This window comes from Somniosus microcephalus, unplaced genomic scaffold, assembly GCF_052327205.1.
Source record: "Somniosus microcephalus isolate GS21.2 unplaced genomic scaffold, FLI_Smic_1.0 unresolved_chr1, whole genome shotgun sequence".
In the NCBI taxonomy this organism is placed as follows: Eukaryota; Metazoa; Chordata; class Chondrichthyes; order Squaliformes; family Somniosidae; genus Somniosus; species Somniosus microcephalus.
The window spans coordinates 63,825,033-63,844,518 of record NW_028225179.1 but is presented as its reverse complement, the minus strand read 5'-3'; the positions used below and the strand labels follow the sequence as shown (position 1 = coordinate 63,844,518).

Here is a 19,486-nt window from a genome sequence, read left to right as displayed (position 1 = left end):
ATCTCCAATCCCTCACTCTCTCTCTCCCTCTATCTACTATTCCTCACTCTCTCTCTCCCTCTATCTCCAATCCCTCACACTCTATCTCTCTATCTCCAATCCCTCACTCTCTCTCTCTCTCTATCTCCAATCCCTCACTCTCTCTCCCTCTATCTCCAATCCCTCAGTCTCTCTCTCCCACTATCTCCAATCCCTCAGTCTCTCTCCCTCTATCTACAATTCCTCACTCTCTCTCTCCCTCTATCTCCAATCCCTCACTCTCCCTCTCTCTCTATCTCCAATCCCTCACTCTCTCTCTCTCTCTCTATCTCCAATCCCTCACTCTCAATTCAATTCAATTCAATTTCAATTCAATTCAATTCAAATGCTTTATTGGCATGAAAGTTTACAGAGAACCATATTGCCAAAGCTTACATAGCAAAAAGGTACAGTTTTCCAACATTCTGTAGGTGTCAATCGATTTGACATTTGTTGGGTACATACAATATTACTTTTAAACAATATTAATTTTAAACAGTCTTACTTTTAAACAGTCCTCAGGTTGTGACATGTTGTTACATATTTGGCCCCAAGGTATGGTCTGTCTCCTTCTCCCAGGACTAATCTCAATTTTGACAGGTCATCCAATTCCTTGAAATCTGGGGTTGTTTGGCTTAGCTTGTTGAATAATATGTTTCTTGATGTGTTGAATTTTTCGCATTTTAGGAGGAAATGCATTTCTGTTTCAACCTCGCCGGCCAGACATTGATCGCATACTCTATTCTCTCCAGGCTGCCAGGATTTCTTGTATCTGCCTTTTTCTTTTTCCAGTTGGTGGTCGCTTAGTCTGTACCTGGTGAGGGTCTGTCTCTGTTTTGTGTCTCTGATGGTCGTGAGGTAGTCTGCCAGTTTATAATCTCTTTTTAGGGCCCGGTAACATTCTAATCTGCTTTGGCTTTCGGTTATTTTGTTCCAATGTTCCAGGTAGGTTTCTTTGCATTGTTTAATGATTTGGTTCACTCGGATTGGTGTTTGGACGGCTGTGTTGGTCTGGGGCTGGTCAGGGTCTGGCTGAGTACTTAGTTTCAGTAGCAGCTGACTCAGGGGACTCTTTTCTGGGTTTAGCTCTTGGGTCTGAAAGGCTTTGAAATGAAGGGTGTCTGGGGAGCAAGATTTGAGGTGATTTAGGAAGTTTAGTGCTCGTTTTTGGATGTTTATTATCAGTGGGTATCTGCCTAGTTCGGCTCTGCATGCATTTGTTGGCATTTTTCTTTGGGTGCGAAGGATGCTTCCGCAGAATTCTGCATGTAGGGCTTCTATTGTGTGTTTTTCCCATTTAGTGTAGCTTTGGTGATTTAGCGGGCCCCATACTTCACTACCGTACAGTGCAATGGGCAGGATTATGCTGTCAAATATTTTGAGCCAGATTTTGATTGGGATTTGGATGTTGTAGAATTTTCTTTTTATTGCATATAGGGCTCTTCGGGCTTTTTCTTTTAGTGCATTCACTGCTATGCTGAAGCTCCCTGATGCTGTAATAGTTAGACCAAGGTAGGTGTAGCTCATAGTGTGTCCTATAGTGGTATCACTGAGGGTAAACTGGTATTTGTTTTCCTGACATCTGGGCCTTTTTTGAAAAATCATGATGTTGGTTTTCTTTAGATTTACGGTTAGAGCCCAATTTTGGCAGTATTTGTCGAGTAGGTCTAGTTGTTGCTGTAATCCCTGTTCTGTGGGAGACAGCAGAACCAGGTCGTCCGCACAGTCTCCCTCTCCCTCTATCTCCAATCCCTCAGTCTCTCTCTCCCTCTATCTCCAATCCCTCACTCTCCCTTTCTCTCCATCTCCAATCCCTCTGTCTCTTTCTCTCTCTATCTCCAATCCCTCAGCCTCTCTCCCTCTATCTCCAAGCCCTCATTCTCTCTCTCCATCTATCTCCAATCCCTCACTCTCTCTCTCCCTCCATCTCCAATCCCTCAGTCTCTCTCTCCCTCCATCACCAATCCCTCACTCTCTCTCTCTATCTCCAATCCCTCACTCTCTCTCTCCCTCTATCTCCAATCCATCAGTCTCTCTCTCCCTCCATCACCAATCCCTCAGACTCTCTCTCCCTCTATCTCCAATCCCTCACTCTCTCTCTATCTCCAATCCCTCACTTTCTCTCCCTCTATCTCCAATCCCTCAGTCTCTCTCTCCCTCTATCTCCAATCCCTCAGTCTCTCTCTCTCTCCATCTCCAATCGCTCAGTCTCTCACTCCCTCCATCTCCAATCCCTCATTCACTCTCTCCCTCTATCTCCAATCCCTCAGTCTCTCTCTCCCTCCATCTCCAATCCCTCAGTCTCTCTCTCTCTATCTCCAATCCCTCACTCTCTCTCTCCCTCTATCTCCAATCCCTCAGTCTCTCTCTCTATCTATCTCCAATCCCTCAGTGTCTCTATCCCTCTATCTCCAATCCGTCACTCTCTCTCTCCCTCTGTCTCCAACCCCTCAGTCTCTCTCACCCTCTATCTCCAATCCCTCAGTCTCTCTGTCCCTCTATCTCCAATCCCTCAGTCTCTCTCTCCCTCTATCTCCAATTCCTCATTCTCTCTCTCTCACTTTCTCCAATCCCTCAGGCTCTCTCTCACTCTATCTCCAATCCCTCAGTCTCTCTCTCCCTCTATCTCCAATCTCTCGGTGTCTCTCCCTCTATCTCCAGTCCCTCACAATCTCTCCCCCTCTATTTTCAATCCCTCAGTATCTCTATCCCTCCATCCCCAATCGCTCAATCACTCTCTTACTCTATCTCCAATCCCTCACTCTCTCTATCCCTCTGTCTCCAATTCCTCAGTCTGTCTATCCCTCACTCTCCAATCCCTCAGTCTCCCTCTCTCCATCTCCAGTCCCTCACTCGCTCTCTCCCTCTATCTCCAATCCCTCATTCTCTCTGTCCTTCAATCTCCAATCCCTCAGTCTCTCTCTTTCCATCTCCAGACCCTCAGTCCCTCTCTCACTCTATCTCCAAACCCTCAGTCCCTCTCTCCCTCCATCTCCAATCCCTCAGTCTCTATCGCCCTCTATCTCCAATCCCTCAGTCTCTCACTCCCTCTATCTCCAATCCCTCACTCTCTCTCTCTCTCTATCTCCAATCCCTCACTCTCTCTCTCCCTCTATCTCCAATCCCTCAGTCTCTCTCTCCCTCAATCTCCAATCCCTCACTCTCTCTCTCTCTCTCGTTCTCCAATACCTCACTCTCTCTCTCTCCCTCTATCTCCAATCCCTCAGTCTCTCTCTCCCTCCATCTCCAATCCTTCACTCTCTCTCTCTCTCTATCTCCAATCCCTCACTCACTGTCTCCCTCTATCTCTAATCCCTCAGTCTCTCTCTCCCTCAATCCCCAATCCCTCACTCTCTCTCTCTCTCGATCCCCAATCCCTCACTCTCTCTCTCTCTCGATCTCCAATACCTCACTCTCTCTCTCTCCCTCTATCTCCAATCCCTCAGTCTCTATCGCCCTCTATCTCCAATCCCTCAGTCTCTCACTCCCTCTATCTCCAATCCCTCACTCTCTCTCTCTCTCTATCTCCAATCCCTCACTCACTGTCTTCCTCTATCTCTAATCCCTCAGTCTCTCTCTCCCTCTATCTCCAATCCCTCAGTTTCTCTCCCTCTATCTCCAATCCCTCAGTCTCTCTCTCTCTGTCTCCAGTCACTCACTCTCTCTCTCCCTCCATCTCCAATCCCTCAATCTCTCTCTCCCTCCATCTCCAATCCCTCAGTCTCTCTCCCTCTATCTCCAATCCCTCAGTCTCTGTCCCTCTATCTCCAGCCCTCAGTCTCTCTCTCTCTCTCTCTGTCTCCAGTCCCTCACTCTCTCTCTCCCTCTATCTCCAATCCCTCAGTCGCTCTCTCCCTCCATCTCCAATCCCTCAGTCTTGCTCTCCCTCTATCTCCAATCCCTCAGTGTCTCTCTCTCCCTCTATCTCCAATCCCTCAGTCTATCTCTCTCCCCATCTCCAATCGCTCAGTCTCTCACTCCCTCCATCTCCAATCCCTCATTCACTCTCTCCCTCTATCTCCAATCCCTCAGTCACTCTCTCCCTCCATCTCCAATCCCTCAGTCTCTCTCTATCTATCTCCAATCCCTCACTCTCTCTCTCCCTCTATCTCCAATCCCTCAGTCTCTCTCTCTCTCTATCTCCAATCCCTCAGTCTCTCACTCCCTCTATCTCCAATCCCTCAGTGTCTCTATCCCTCTATCTCCAATCCCTCACTCTCTCTCTCCCTCTATCTCCAACCCCTCAGTCTCTCTCACCCTCTGTCTCCAATCCCTCCGTCTCTCTCACCCTCTATCTCCAATCCCTCACTATCTCTCTCCAACTCCAATCCCTCACTCTCTCTCTCCCTCCATCTCCAATCCCTCAGTCTCTCTCTCCCTCTATCTCCAATCCCTCAGTCTCTCTCTCACTCTATCTCCAATCCCCCAGTCTCTCTCTCCCTCTATCTCCAATCCCTCGGTGTCGCTCCCTCTATCTGCACTCCTTCAGACTCTCTCTCCCACTATCTCCAATCCCTCAGGCTCTCTCTCACTCTATCTCCAATCCCTCAGTCTCTCTCTCCCTCTATCTCCAATCTCTCGGTGTCTCTCCCTCTATCTCTAGTGCCTCACAATCTCTCCCCCTCTATTTTCAATCCCTCAGTATCTCTATCCCTCCATCCCCAATTGCTCAATCACTCTCTTACTCTGTCTCCGATCCCTCACTCTCTCTATCCCTCTGTCTCCAATTCCTCAGTCTGTCTATCCCTCAATCTCCAATCCCTCAGTCTCCCTCTCTCCATCTCCAGTCCCTCACTCGCTCTCTCCCTCTATCTCCAATCCCTCATTCTCTCTGTCCTTCAATCTCCAATCCCTCAGTCTCTCTCTTTCCATCTCCAGACCCTCAGTCCCTCTCTCACTCTATCTCCAAACCCTCAGTCCCTCTCTCCCTCCATCTCCAATCCCTCAGTCTCTATCGCCCTCTATCTCCAATCCCTCAGTCTCTCACTCCCTCTATCTCCAATCCCTCACTCTCTCTCTCTCTCTATCTCCAATCCCTCACTCTCTCTCTCCCTCTATCTCCAATCCCTCAGTCTCTCTCTCCCTCAATCTCCAATCCCTCACTCTCTCTCTCTCTCTCGTTCTCCAATACCTCACTCTCTCTCTCTCCCTCTATCTCCAATCCCTCAGTCTCTCTCTCCCTCCATCTCCAATCCTTCACTCTCTCTCTCTCTCTATCTCCAATCCCTCACTCACTGTCTCCCTCTATCTCTAATCCCTCAGTCTCTCTCTCCCTCAATCCCCAATCCCTCACTCTCTCTCTCTCTCGATCTCCAATACCTCACTCTCTCTCTCTCCCTCTATCTCCAATCCCTCAGTCTCTATCGCCCTCTATCTCCAATCCCTCAGTCTCTCACTCCCTCTATCTCCAATCCCTCACTCTCTCTCTCTCTCTATCTCCAATCCCTCACTCACTGTCTTCCTCTATCTCTAATCCCTCAGTCTCTCTCTCCCTCTATCTCCAATCCCTCAGTTTCTCTCCCTCTATCTCCAATCCCTCAGTCTCTCTCTCTCTGTCTCCAGTCACTCACTCTCTCTCTCCCTCCATCTCCAATCCCTCAATCTCTCTCTCCCTCCATCTCCAATCCCTCAGTCTCTCTCCCTCTATCTCCAATCCCTCAGTCTCTGTCCCTCTATCTCCAGCCCTCAGTCTCTCTCTCTCTCTCTCTGTCTCCAGTCCCTCACTCTCTCTCTCCCTCTATCTCCAATCCCTCAGTCGCTCTCTCCCTCCATCTCCAATCCCTCAGTCTTGCTCTCCCTCTATCTCCAATCCCTCAGTGTCTCTCTCTCCCTCTATCTCCAATCCCTCAGTCTATCTCTCTCCCCATCTCCAATCGCTCAGTCTCTCACTCCCTCCATCTCCAATCCCTCATTCACTCTCTCCCTCTATCTCCAATCCCTCAGTCACTCTCTCCCTCCATCTCCAATCCCTCAGTCTCTCTCTATCTATCTCCAATCCCTCACTCTCTCTCTCCCTCTATCTCCAATCCCTCAGTCTCTCTCTCTCTCTATCTCCAATCCCTCAGTCTCTCACTCCCTCTATCTCCAATCCCTCAGTGTCTCTATCCCTCTATCTCCAATCCCTCACTCTCTCTCTCCCTCTATCTCCAACCCCTCAGTCTCTCTCACCCTCTGTCTCCAATCCCTCCGTCTCTCTCACCCTCTATCTCCAATCCCTCACTATCTCTCTCCAACTCCAATCCCTCACTCTCTCTCTCCCTCCATCTCCAATCCCTCAGTCTCTCTCTCCCTCTATCTCCAATCCCTCAGTCTCTCTCTCACTCTATCTCCAATCCCCCAGTCTCTCTCTCCCTCTATCTCCAATCCCTCGGTGTCGCTCCCTCTATCTGCACTCCTTCAGACTCTCTCTCCCACTATCTCCAATCCCTCAGGCTCTCTCTCACTCTATCTCCAATCCCTCAGTCTCTCTCTCCCTCTATCTCCAATCTCTCGGTGTCTCTCCCTCTATCTCTAGTGCCTCACAATCTCTCCCCCTCTATTTTCAATCCCTCAGTATCTCTATCCCTCCATCCCCAATTGCTCAATCACTCTCTTACTCTGTCTCCGATCCCTCACTCTCTCTATCCCTCTGTCTCCAATTCCTCAGTCTGTCTATCCCTCAATCTCCAATCCCTCAGTCTCCCTCTCTCCATCTCCAGTCCCTCACTCGCTCTCTCCCTCTATCTCCAATCCCTCATTCTCTCTGTCCTTCAATCTCCAATCTCTCAGTCTCTCTCTCTCCATCTCCAGACCCTCAGTCCCTCTCTCCCTCGATCTCCAAACCCTCAGTCCCTCTCTCCCTCCATCTCCAATCCCTCAGTCTCTCTCGCCCACTATCTCCAATCCCTCAGTCTCTTACTCCCTCTATCTCCAATCCGTCAGACACTCTCTCCCTCCATCTCCAATCCCTCAGTCTCTCTCTCCCTCAATCTCCAATCCCTCACTCTCACTCTCTCTCTATCTACAATCCCTCTCTCTCTCTCTATCTCCAATCCCTCACTCTCTCTCTCCCTCTATCTCCAATCCCTCAGTCTCTCTCTCCCTCAATCTCCAATCCCTCACTCTCTCTCTCTCTCTATCTCCAATCACTCACTCTCTCTCTCTCCCTCTATCTCCAATCCCTCAGTCTCTCTCTCCCTCCATCTCCAATCCTTCACTCTCTCTCTCTCTCTATCTCCAATCCCTCACTCACTGTCTCCCTCTATCTCTAATCCCTCAGTCTCTCTCTCCCTCTATCTCCAATCCCACAGTTTCTCTCCCTCTATCTCCAATCCCTCAGTCTCTCTCTCTCTCTGTCTCCAGTCCCTCAGTCTCTCTCTCCCTCCATCTCCAATCCCTCAATCTCTCTCTCCCTCCATCTCCAATCCCTCAGTCTCTCTCCCTCTATCTCCAATCCCTCAGTCTCTCTCCCTCTATCTCCAGCCCTCAGTCTCTCTCTCTCTCTCTCTGTCTCCAGTCCCTCACTCTCTCTCTCCCTCTATCTCCAATCCCTCAGTCTCTCTCTCCCTCCATCTCCAATCCCTCAGTCTCTCTCTCCCTCCATCACCAATCCCTCATTCTCTCTCTCTATCTATCTCCAATCCCTCACTCTCTCTCCCTCTATCTCCATTCCCTCACTCTCCCTCTCCCTCTATCTCCAATCCCTCACTCTCTCTCTCCCTCTATCTCCAATCCCTCAGTCTCTCTCTCCCTCCATCTCCAATCCCTCAGTCTTGCTCTCCCTCTATCTCCAATCCCTCAGTCTCTCTCCCTCTAACTCCAATCACTCAGTCTCTCTCTCCCTCTATCTCCAATCCCTCAGTCTCTCTCTCTCTCCATCTCCAATCGCTCAGTCTCTCACTCCCTCCATCTCCAATCCCTCATTCACTCTCTCCCTCTATCTCCAATCCCTCAGTCTCTCTCTCCCTCCATCTCCAATCCCTCAGTCTCTCTCTCTCTATCTCCAATCCCTCACTCTCTCTCTCCCTCTATCTCCAATCCCTCAGTCTCTCTCTCTCTCTATCTCCAATCCCTCAGTCTCTCTCTCTATCTATCTCCAATCCCTCAGTGTCTCTATCCCTCTATCTCCAATCCCTCACTCTCTCTCTCCCTCTGTCTCCAACCCCTCAGTCTCTCTCACCCTCTATCTCCAATCCCTCTGTCTCTCTGTCCCTCTATCTCCAATCCCTCACTATCTCTCTCCATCTCCAATCCCTCACTCTCTCTCTCCCTCCATCTCCAATCCCTCAGTCTCTCTCTCCCTCTATCTCCAATTCCTCATTCTCTCTCTCTCACTATCTCCAATCCCTCAGGCTCTCCCTCCCTCTATCTCCAATCTCTCGGTGTCTCTCCCTCTATCTCCAGTCCCTCACAATCTCTCCCCCTCTATTTTCAATCCCTCAGTATCTCTATCCCTCCATCCCCAATCGCTCAATCACTCTCTTACTCTATCTCCAATCCCTCACTCTCTCTATCCCTCTGTCTCCAATTCCTCAGTCTGTCTATCCCTCACTCTCCAATCCCTCAGTCTCCCTCTCTCCATCTCCAGTCCCTCACTCGCCGTCTCCCTCTATCTCCAATCCCTCATTCTCTCTGTCCTTCAATCTCCAATCCCTCAGTCTCTCTCTTTCCATCTCCAGACCCTCAGTCCCTCTCTCACTCTATCTCCAAACCCTCAGTCCCTCTCTCCCTCCATCTCCAATCCCTCAGTCTCTATCGCCCTCTATCTCCAATCCCTCAGTCTCTATCGCCCTCTATCTCCAATCCCTCACTCTCTCTCTCTCTCTCGATCTCCAATACCTCACTCTCTCTCTCTCCCTCTATCTCCAATCCTTCACTCTCTCTCTCTCTCTATCTCCAATCCCTCACTCACTGTCTCCCTCTATCTCTAATCCCTCAGTCTCTCTCTCCCTCAATCCCCAATCCCTCACTCTCTCTCTCTCTCGATCTCCAATACCTCACTCTCTCTCTCTCCCTCTATCTCCAATCCCTCAGTCTCTATCGCCCTCTATCTCCAATCCCTCAGTCTCTCACTCCCTCTATCTCCAATCCCTCACTCTCTCTCTCTCTATCTCCAATCCCTCACTCACTGTCTTCCTCTATCTCTAATCCCTCAGTCTCTCTCTCCCTCTCTCTCCAATCCCTCAGTTTCTCTCCCTCCATCTCCAAACCCGCAATCTCTCTCTCCCTCCATCTCCAATCCCTCAGTCTCTCTCTCTCTGTCTCCAGTCCCTCACTCTCTCTCTCCCTCTATCTCCAATCCCTCAGTCGCTCTCTCCCTCCATCTCCAATCCCTCAGTCTTGCTCTCCCTCTATCTCCAATCCCTCAGTGTCTCTCTCTCTCTATCTCCAATCCCTCACTCTCTCTCTCCCTCTATCTCCAATCCCTCAGTCTCTCTCTCCCTCAATCTCCAATCCCTCACTCTCTCTCTCTCTCTCGTTCTCCAATACCTCACTCTCTCTCTCTCCCTCTATCTCCAATCCCTCAGTCTCTCTCTCCCTCCATCTCCAATCCTTCACTCTCTCTCTCTCTCTCTATCTCCAATCCCTCACTCACTGTCTCCCTCTATCTCTAATCCCTCAGTCTCTCTCTCCCTCAATCCCCAATCCCTCACTCTCTCTCTCTCTCGATCTCCAATACCTCACTCTCTCTCTCTCCCTCTATCTCCAATCCCTCAGTCTCTATCGCCCTCTATCTCCAATCCCTCAGTCTCTCACTCCCTCTATCTCCAATCCCTCACTCTCTCTCTCTCTCTATCTCCAATCCCTCACTCACTGTCTTCCTCTATCTCTAATCCCTCAGTCTCTCTCTCCCTCTATCTCCAATCCCTCAGTTTCTCTCCCTCTATCTCCAATCCCTCAGTCTCTCTCTCTCTGTCTCCAGTCACTCACTCTCTCTCTCCCTCCATCTCCAATCCCTCAATCTCTCTCTCCCTCCATCTCCAATCCCTCAGTCTCTCTCCCTCTATCTCCAATCCCTCAGTCTCTGTCCCTCTATCTCCAGCCCTCAGTCTCTCTCTCTCTCTCTCTGTCTCCAGTCCCTCACTCTCTCTCTCCCTCTATCTCCAATCCCTCAGTCGCTCTCTCCCTCCATCTCCAATCCCTCAGTCTTGCTCTCCCTCTATCTCCAATCCCTCAGTGTCTCTCTCTCCCTCTATCTCCAATCCCTCAGTCTATCTCTCTCCCCATCTCCAATCGCTCAGTCTCTCACTCCCTCCATCTCCAATCCCTCATTCACTCTCTCCCTCTATCTCCAATCCCTCAGTCACTCTCTCCCTCCATCTCCAATCCCTCAGTCTCTCTCTATCTATCTCCAATCCCTCACTCTCTCTCTCCCTCTATCTCCAATCCCTCAGTCTCTCTCTCTCTCTATCTCCAATCCCTCAGTCTCTCACTCCCTCTATCTCCAATCCCTCAGTGTCTCTATCCCTCTATCTCCAATCCCTCACTCTCTCTCTCCCTCTATCTCCAACCCCTCAGTCTCTCTCACCCTCTGTCTCCAATCCCTCCGTCTCTCTCACCTTCTATCTCCAATCCCTCACTATCTCTCTCCAACTCCAATCCCTCACTCTCTCTCTCCCTCCATCTCCAATCCCTCAGTCTCTCTCTCCCTCTATCTCCAATCCCTCAGTCTCTCTCTCACTCTATCTCCAATCCCCCAGTCTCTCTCTCCCTCTATCTCCAATCCCTCGGTGTCGCTCCCTCTATCTGCACTCCTTCAGACTCTCTCTCCCACTATCTCCAATCCCTCAGGCTCTCTCTCACTCTATCTCCAATCCCTCAGTCTCTCTCTCCCTCTATCTCCAATCTCTCGGTGTCTCTCCCTCTATCTCTAGTGCCTCACAATCTCTCCCCCTCTATTTTCAATCCCTCAGTATCTCTATCCCTCCATCCCCAATTGCTCAATCACTCTCTTACTCTGTCTCCGATCCCTCACTCTCTCTATCCCTCTGTCTCCAATTCCTCAGTCTGTCTATCCCTCAATCTCCAATCCCTCAGTCTCCCTCTCTCCATCTCCAGTCCCTCACTCGCTCTCTCCCTCTATCTCCAATCCCTCATTCTCTCTGTCCTTCAATCTCCAATCTCTCAGTCTCTCTCTCTCCATCTCCAGACCCTCAGTCCCTCTCTCCCTCGATCTCCAAACCCTCAGTCCCTCTCTCCCTCCATCTCCAATCCCTCAGTCTCTCTCGCCCACTATCACCAATCCCTCAGTCTCTCACTCCCTCTATCTCCAATCCGTCAGACACTCTCTCCCTCCATCTCCAATCCCTCAGTCTCTCTCTCCCTCAATCTCCAATCCCTCACTCTCACTCTCTCTCTATCTACAATCCCTCTCTCTCTCTCTCTCTATCTCCAATCCCTCACTCTCTCTCTCCCTCTATCTCCAATCCCTCAGTCTCTCTCTCCCTCAATCTCCAATCCCTCACTCTCTCTCTCTCTCTCTATCTCCAATCCCTCACTCTCTCTCTCTCCCTCTATCTCCAATCCCTCAGTCTCTCTCTCCCTCCATCTCCAATCCTTCACTCTCTCTCTCTCTCTATCTCCAATCCCTCACTCACTGTCTCCCTCTATCTCTAATCCCTCAGTCTCTCTCTCCCTCTATCTCCAATCCCTCAGTCTCTCTCTCTCTCTGTCTCCAGTCCCTCAGTCTCTCTCTCCCTCCATCTCCAATCCCTCAATCTCTCTCTCCCTCCATCTCCAATCCCTCAGTCTCTCTCCCTCTATCTCCAATCCCTCAGTCTCTCTCCCTCTATCTCCAGCCCTCAGTCTCTCTCTCTCTCTCTCTGTCTCCAGTCCCTCACTCTCTCTCTCCCTCTATCTCCAATCCCTCAGTCTCTCTCTCCCTCCATCTCCAATCCCTCAGTCTCTCTCTCCCTCCATCACCAATCCCTCATTCTCTCTCTCTATCTATCTCCAATCCCTCACTCTCTCTCCCTCTATCTCCAATCCCTCACTCTCCCTCTCCCTCTATCTCCAATCCCTCACTCTCTCTCTCCCTCTATCTCCAATCCCTCAGTCTCTCTCTCCCTCCATCTCCAATCCCTCAGTCTTGCTCTCCCTCTATCTCCAATCCCTCAGTCTCTCTCCCTCGAACTCCAATCACTCAGTCTCTCTCTCTCCCTCTATCTCCAATCCCTCACACTCTCTCTCCCTCTATCTCCCATCCCTCAGTCTCTCTCTCCCTCCATCACCAATCCCTCATTCTCTCTCTCCATCTATCTCCAATCCCTCACTCTCTCTCCCTCTATCTCCAATCCCTCACTCTCCCTCTCCCTCTATCTCCAATCCCTCAGTCTCTCTCTCCCTCTATCTCCAATCCCTCAGTCTCTCTCTCTCTCCATCTCCAATCGCTCAGTCTCTCACTCCCTCCATCTCCAATCCCTCATTCACTCTCTCCCTCTATCTCCAATCCCTCAGTCTCTCTCTCCCTCCATCTCCAATCCCTCAGTCTCTCTCTCTCTATCTCCAATCCCTCACTCTCTCTCTCCCTCTATCTCCAATCCCTCAGTCTCTCTCTCTCTCTATCTCCAATCCCTCAGTCTCTCTCTCTATCTATCTCCAATCCCTCAGTGTCTCTATCCCTCTATCTCCAATCCCTCACTCTCTCTCTCCCTCTGTCTCCAACCCCTCAGTCTCTCTCACCCTCTATCTCCAATCCCTCTGTCTCTCTGTCCCTCTATCTCCAATCCCTCACTATCTCTCTCCATCTCCAATCCCTCACTCTCTCTCTCCCTCCATCTCCAATCCCTCAGTCTCTCTCTCCCTCTATCTCCAATTCCTCATTCTCTCTCTCTCACTATCTCCAATCCCTCAGGCTCTCCCTCCCTCTATCTCCAATCTCTCGGTGTCTCCCCCTCTATTTTCAATCCCTCAGTATCTCTATCCCTCCATCCCCAATCGCTCAATCACTCTCTTACTCTATCTCCAATCCCTCACTCTCTCTATCCCGCTGTCTCCAATTCCTCAGTCTGTCTATCCCTCACTCTCCAATCCCTCAGTCTCCCTCTCTCCATCTCCAGTCCCTCACTCGCTCTCTCCCTCTATCTCCAATCCCTCATTCTCTCTGTCCTTCAATCTCCAATCCCTCAGTCTCTCTCTTTCCATCTCCAGACCCTCAGTCCCTCTCTCACTCTATCTCCAAACCCTCAGTCCCTCTCTCCCTCCACCTCCAATCCCTCAGTCTCTATCGCCCTCTATCTCCAATCCCTCAGTCTCTCACTCCCTCTATCTCCAATCCCTCACTCTCTCTCTCTCTCTATCTCCAATCCCTCACTCTCTCTCTCCCTCCATCTCCAATCCCTCAGTCTCTCTCTCCCTCAATCTCCAATCCCTCACTCTCTCTCTCTCTCTCGATCTCCAATACCTCACTCTCTCTCTCTCCCTCTATCTCCAATCCCTCAGTCTCTCTCTCCCTCCATCTCCAATCCTTCACTCTCTCTCTATCTCCAATCCCTCACTCACTGTCTCCCTCTATCTCTAATCCCTCAGTCTCTCTCTCCCTCAATCCCCAATACCTCACTCTCTCTCTCTCTCGATCTCCAATACCTCACTCTCTCTCTCTCCCTCTATCTCCAATCCCTCAGTCTCTATCGCCCTCTATCTCCAATCCCTCAGTCTCTCACTCCCTCTATCTCCAATCCCTCACTCTCTCTCTCTCTATCTCCAATCCCTCACTCACTGTCTTCCTCTATCTCCAATCCCTCAGTCTCTCTCTCCCTCCATCTCCAATCCCTCAGTCTTGCTCTCCCTCTATCTCCAATCCCTCAGTGCCTCTCTCTCCCTCTATCTCCAATCCCTCAGTGCCTCTCTCTCCCTCTATCTCCAATCCCTTAGTCTATCTCTCTCCCCATCTCCAATCGCTCAGTCTCTCACTCCCTCCATCTCCAATCCCTCATTCACTCTCTCCCTCCATCTCCAATCCCTCAGTCACTCTCTCCCTCCATCTCCAATCCCTCAGTCTCCCTCTATCTATCTCCAATCCCTCACTCTCTCTCTCCCTCTATCTCCAATCCCTCAGTCTCTCTCTCTCTCTATCTCCAATCCCTCAGTCTCTCTCTCCCTCTATCTCCAATCCCTCAGTGTCTCTATCCCTCTATCTCCAATCCCTCACTCTCTCTCTCCCTCTATCTCCAACCCCTCAGTCTCTCTCACCCTCTGTCTCCAATCCCTCCATCTCTCTCACCCTCTATCTCCAATCCCTCACTATCCCTCTCCAACTCCAATCCCTCACTCTCTCTCTCCCTCCATCTCCAATCCCTCAGTCTCTCTCTCCCTCTATCTCCAATCCCTCAGTCTCTCTCTCACTCTATCTCCAATCCCCCAGTCTCTCTCTCCCTCTATCTCCAATCCCTCGGTGTCGCTCCCTCTATCTGCACTACTTCAGACTCTCTCTCCCACTATCTCCAATCCCTCAGGCTCTCTCTCACTCTATCTCCAATCCCTCAGTCTCTCTCTCCCTCTATCTCCAATCTCTCGGTGTCTCTCCCTCTATCTCTAGTGCCTCACAATCTCTCCCCCTCTATTTTCAATCCCTCAGTATCTCTATCCCTCCATCCCCAATCGCTCAATCACTCTCTTCCTCTGTCTCCGATCCCTCACTCTCTCTATCCCTCTGTCTCCAATTCCTCAGTCTGTCTATCCGTCAATCTCCAATCCCTCAGTCTCCCTCTCTCCATCTCCAGTCCCTCACTCGCTCTCTCCCTCTATCTCCAATCCCTCATTCTCTCTGTCCTTCAATCTCCAATCTCTCAGTCTCTCTCCCTCCATCTCCAGACCCTCAGTCCCTCTCTCCCTCCATCTCCAATCCCTCAGTCTCTCTCGCCCACTATCTCCAATCCCTCAGTCTCTCACTCCCTCTATCTCCAATCCGTCAGACACTCTCTCCCTCCATCTCCAATCCCTCAGTCTCTCTCTCCCTCAATCTCCAATCCCTCACTCTCACTCTCTCTCTATCTACAATCCCTCTCTCTCTCTCTCTCTATCTCCAATCCCTCACTCTCTCTCTCCCTCTATCTCCAATCCCTCAGTCTCTCTCTCCCTCAATCTCCAATCCCTCACTCTCTCTCTCTCTCCATCTCCAATCCCTCACTCTCTCTCTCTCCCTCTATCTCCAATCCCTCAGTCTCTCTCTCCCTCCATCTCCAATCCTCCACTCTCTCTCTCTCTCTATCTCCAATCCCTCACTCACTGTCTCCCTCTATCTCTAATCCCTCAGTCTCTCTCTCCCTCTATCTCCAATCCCTCAGTTTCTCTCCCTCCATCTCCAATCCCTCAATCTCTCTCTCCCTCCATCTCCAATCCCTCAGTCTCTCTCCCTCTATCTCCAATCCCTCAGTCTCTCTCCCTCTATCTCCAGCCCTCAGTCTCTCTCTCTCTCTCTCTGTCTCCAGTCCCTCACTCTCTCTCTCCCTCTATCTCCAATCCCTCAGTCTCTCTCTCCCTCCATCTCCAATCCCTCAGTCTCTCTCTCCCTCCATCACCAATCCCTCATTCTCTCTCTCTATCTATCTCCAATCCCTCACTCTCTCTCCCTCTATCTCCAATCCCTCACTCTCCCTCTCCCTCTATCTCCAATCCCTCACTCTCTCTCTCCCTCTATCTCCAATCCCTCAGTCTCTCTCTCCCTCCATCTCCAATCCCTCAGTCTTGCTCTCCCTCTATCTCCAATCCCTCAGTCTCTCTCCCTCTAACTCCAATCACTCAGTCTCTCTCTCTCCCTCTATCTCCAATCCCTCACACTCTCTCTCCCTCTATCTCCAATCCCTCAGTCTCTCTCTCCCTCCATCACCAATCCCTCATTCTCTCTCTCCATCTATCTCCAATCCCTCACTCTCTCTCCCTCTATCTCCAATCCCTCACTCTCCCTCTCCCTCTATCTCCAATCCCTCATTCTCTCTCTCCCTCTATCTCCAATCCCTCAGTCTCTCTCTCTCTCCATCTCCAATCGCTCAGTCTCTCACCCCCTCCATCTCCAATCCCTCATTCACTCTCTCCCTCTATCTCCAATCCCTCAGTCTCTCTCTCCCTTCATCTCCAATCCCTCAGTCTCTCTCTCTCTATCTCCAATCCCTCACTCTCTCTCTCCCTCTATCTCCAATCCCTCAGTCTCTCTCTCTCTCTCTATCTCCAATCCCTCAGTCTCTCTCTCTATCTATCTCCAATCCCTCAGTGTCTCTATCCCTCTATCTCCAATCCCTCACTCTCTCTCTCCCTCTGTCTCCAACCCCTCAGTCTCTCTCACCCTCTATCTCCAATCCCTCTGTCTCTCTGTCCCTCTATCTCCAATCCCTCACTATCTCTCTCCATCTCCAATCCCTCACTCTCTCTCTCCCTCCATCTCCAATACCTCAGTCTCTCTCTCCCTCTATCTCCAATTCCTCATTCTCTCTCTCTCACTATCTCCAATCCCTCAGGCTCTCCCTCCCTCTATCTCCAATCTCTCAGTGTCTCTCCCTCTATCTCCAGTCCCTCACAATCTCTCCCCCTCTATTTTCAATCCCTCAGTATCTCTATCCCTCCATCCCCAATCGCTCAATCACTCTCTTACTCTATCTCCAATCCCTCACTCTCTCTATCCCTCTGTCTCCAATTCCTCAGTCTGTCTATCCCTCACTCTCCAATCCCTCAGTCTCCCTCTCTCCATCTCCAGTCCCTCACTCGCTCTCTCCCTCTATCTCCAATCCCTCATTCTCTCTGTCCTTCAATCTCCAATCCCTCAGTCTCTCTCTTTCCATCTCCAGACCCTCAGTCCCTCTCTCACTCTATCTCCAAACCCTCAGTCCCTCTCTCCCTCCATCTCCAATCCCTCAGTCTCTATCGCCCTCTATCTCCAATCCCTCACTCTCTCTCTCTCTCTATCTCCAATCCCTCACTCTCTCTCTCCCTCTATCTCCAATCCCTCAGTCTCTCTCTCCCTCAATCTCCAATCCCTCACTCTCTCTCTCTCTCTCGTTCTCCAATACCTCACTCTCTCTCTCTCCCTCTATCTCCAATCCCTCAGTCTCTCTCTCCCTCCATCTCCAATCCTTCACTCTCTCTCTCTCTCTCTATCTCCAATCCCTCACTCACTGTCTCCCTCTATCTCTAATCCCTCAGTCTCTCTCTCCCTCAATCCCCAATCCCTCACTCTCTCTCTCTCGATCTCCAATACCTCACTCTCTCTCTCTCCCTCTATCTCCAATCCCTCAGTCTCTATCGCCCTCTATCTCCAATCCCTCACTCTCTCTCTCTCTCTATCTCCAATCCCTCACTCACTGTCTTCCTCTATCTCTAATCCCTCAGTCTCTCTCCCCCTCTATCTCCAATCCCTCAGTTTCTCTCCCTCTATCTCCAATCCCTCAGTCTCTCTCTCTCTGTCTCCAGTCACTCACTCTCTCTCTCCCTCCATCTCCAATCCCTCAATCTCTCTCTCCCTCCATCTCCAATCCCTCAGTCTCTCTCCCTCTATCTCCAATCCCTCAGTCTCTGTCCCTCTATCTCCAGCCCTCAGTCTCTCTCTCTCTCTCTCTGTCTCCAGTCCCTCACTCTCTCTCTCCCTCTATCTCCAATCCCTCAGTCGCTCTCTCCCTCCATCTCCAATCCCTCAGTCTTGCTCTCCCTCTATCTCCAATCCCTCAGTGTCTCTCTCTCCCTCTATCTCCAATCCCTCAGTCTATCTCTCTCCCCATCTCCAATCGCTCAGTCTCTCACTCCCTCCATCTCCAATCCCTCATTCACTCTCTCCCTCTATCTCCAATCCCTCAGTCACTCTCTCCCTCCATCTCCAATCCCTCAGTCTCTCTCTATCTATCTCCAATCCCTCACTCTCTCTCTCCCTCTATCTCCCATCCCTCAGTCTCTCTCTCTCTCTATCTCCAATCCCTCAGTCTCTCACTCCCTCTATCTCCAATCCCTCAGTGTCTCTATCACTCTATCTCCAATCCCTCACTCTCTCTCTCCCTCTATCTCCAACCCCTCAGTCTCTCTCACCCTCTGTCTCCAATCCCTCCGTCTCTCTCACCCTCTATCTCCAATCCCTCACTATCTCTCTCCAACTCCAATCCCTCATTCTCTCTCTCCCTCCATCTCCAATCCCTCAGTCTCTCTCTCCCTCTATCTCCAATCCCTCAGTCTCTCTCTCACTCTATCTCCAATCCCCCAGTCTCTCTCTCCCTCTATCTCCAATCCCTCGGTGTCGCTCCCTCTATCTGCACTCCTTCAGACTCTCTCTCCCACTATCTCCAATCCCTCAGGCTCTCTCTCACTCTATCTCCAATCCCTCTATCTCCAATCTCTCGGTGTCTCTCCCTCTATCTCTAGTGCCTCACAATCTCTCCCCCTCTATTTTCAATCCCTCAGTATCTCTATCCCTCCATCCCCAATCGCTCAATCACTCTCTTACTCTGTCTCCGATCCCTCACTCTCTCTATCCCTCTGTCTCCAATTCCTCAGTCTGTCTATCCCTCAATCTCCAATCCCTCAGTCTCCCTCTCTCCATCTCCAGTCCCTCACTCGCTCTCTCCCTCTATCTCCAATCCCTCATTCTCTCTGTCCTTCAATCTCCAATCTCTCAGTCTCTCTCTCTCCATCTCCAGACCCTCAGTCCCTCTCTCCCTCGATCTCCAAACCCTCAGTCCCTCTCTCCCTCCATCTCCAATCCCTCAGTCTCTCTCGCCCACTATCTCCAATCCCTCAGTCTCTCTCTCCCTCAATCTCCAATCCCTCACTCTCACTCTCTCGCTATCTACAATCCCTCTCTCTCTCTCTCTCTCTATCTCCAATCCCTCACTCTCTCTCTCCCTCTATCTCCAATCCCTCAGTCTCTCTCTCCCTCAATCTCCAATCCCTCACTCTCTCTCTCTCTCTCTATCTCCAATCCCTCACTCTCTCTCTCTCCCTCTATCTCCAATCCCTCAGTCTCTCTCTCCCTCCATCTCCAATCCCTCAGTCTCTCTCTCCCTCAATCTCCAATCCCTCACTCTCACTCTCTCTCTATCTACAATCCCTCTCTCTCTCTCTCTCTATCTCCAATCCCTCACTCTCTCTCTCCCTCTATCTCCAATCCCTCAGTCTCTCTCTCCCTCAATCTCCAATCCCTCACTCTCTCTCTCTCTCTCTATCTCCAATCCCTCACTCTCTCTCTCTCCCTCTATCTCCAATCCCTCAGTCTCTCTCTCCCTCCATCTCCAATCCTTCACTCTCTCTCTCTCTCTATCTCCAATCCCTCACTCACTGTCTCCCTCTATCTCTAATCCCTTAGTCTCTCTCTCCCTCTATCTCCAATCCCTCAGTTTCTCTCCCTCTATCTCCAATCCCTCAGTCTCTCTCTCTCTCTGTCTCCAGTCCCTCAGTCTCTCTCTCCCTCCATCTCCAATCCCTCAATCTCTCTCTCCCTCCATCTCCAATCCCTCAGTCTCTCTCCCTCTATCTCCAATCCCTCAGTCTCTCTCCCTCTATCTCCAGCCCTCAGTCT

The 19,486-nt window shown here is 50.6% G+C and overlaps 1 protein-coding gene across 4 annotated transcripts in view; it reads left to right on the top strand.

The window, feature by feature from the left end:
* LOC147095435 (RING finger protein 112-like) overlaps positions 1-19,486 on the top strand; it is a 478,940-nt gene that overhangs the window by 25,449 nt on the left and 434,005 nt on the right. The window lies entirely within an intron of this gene.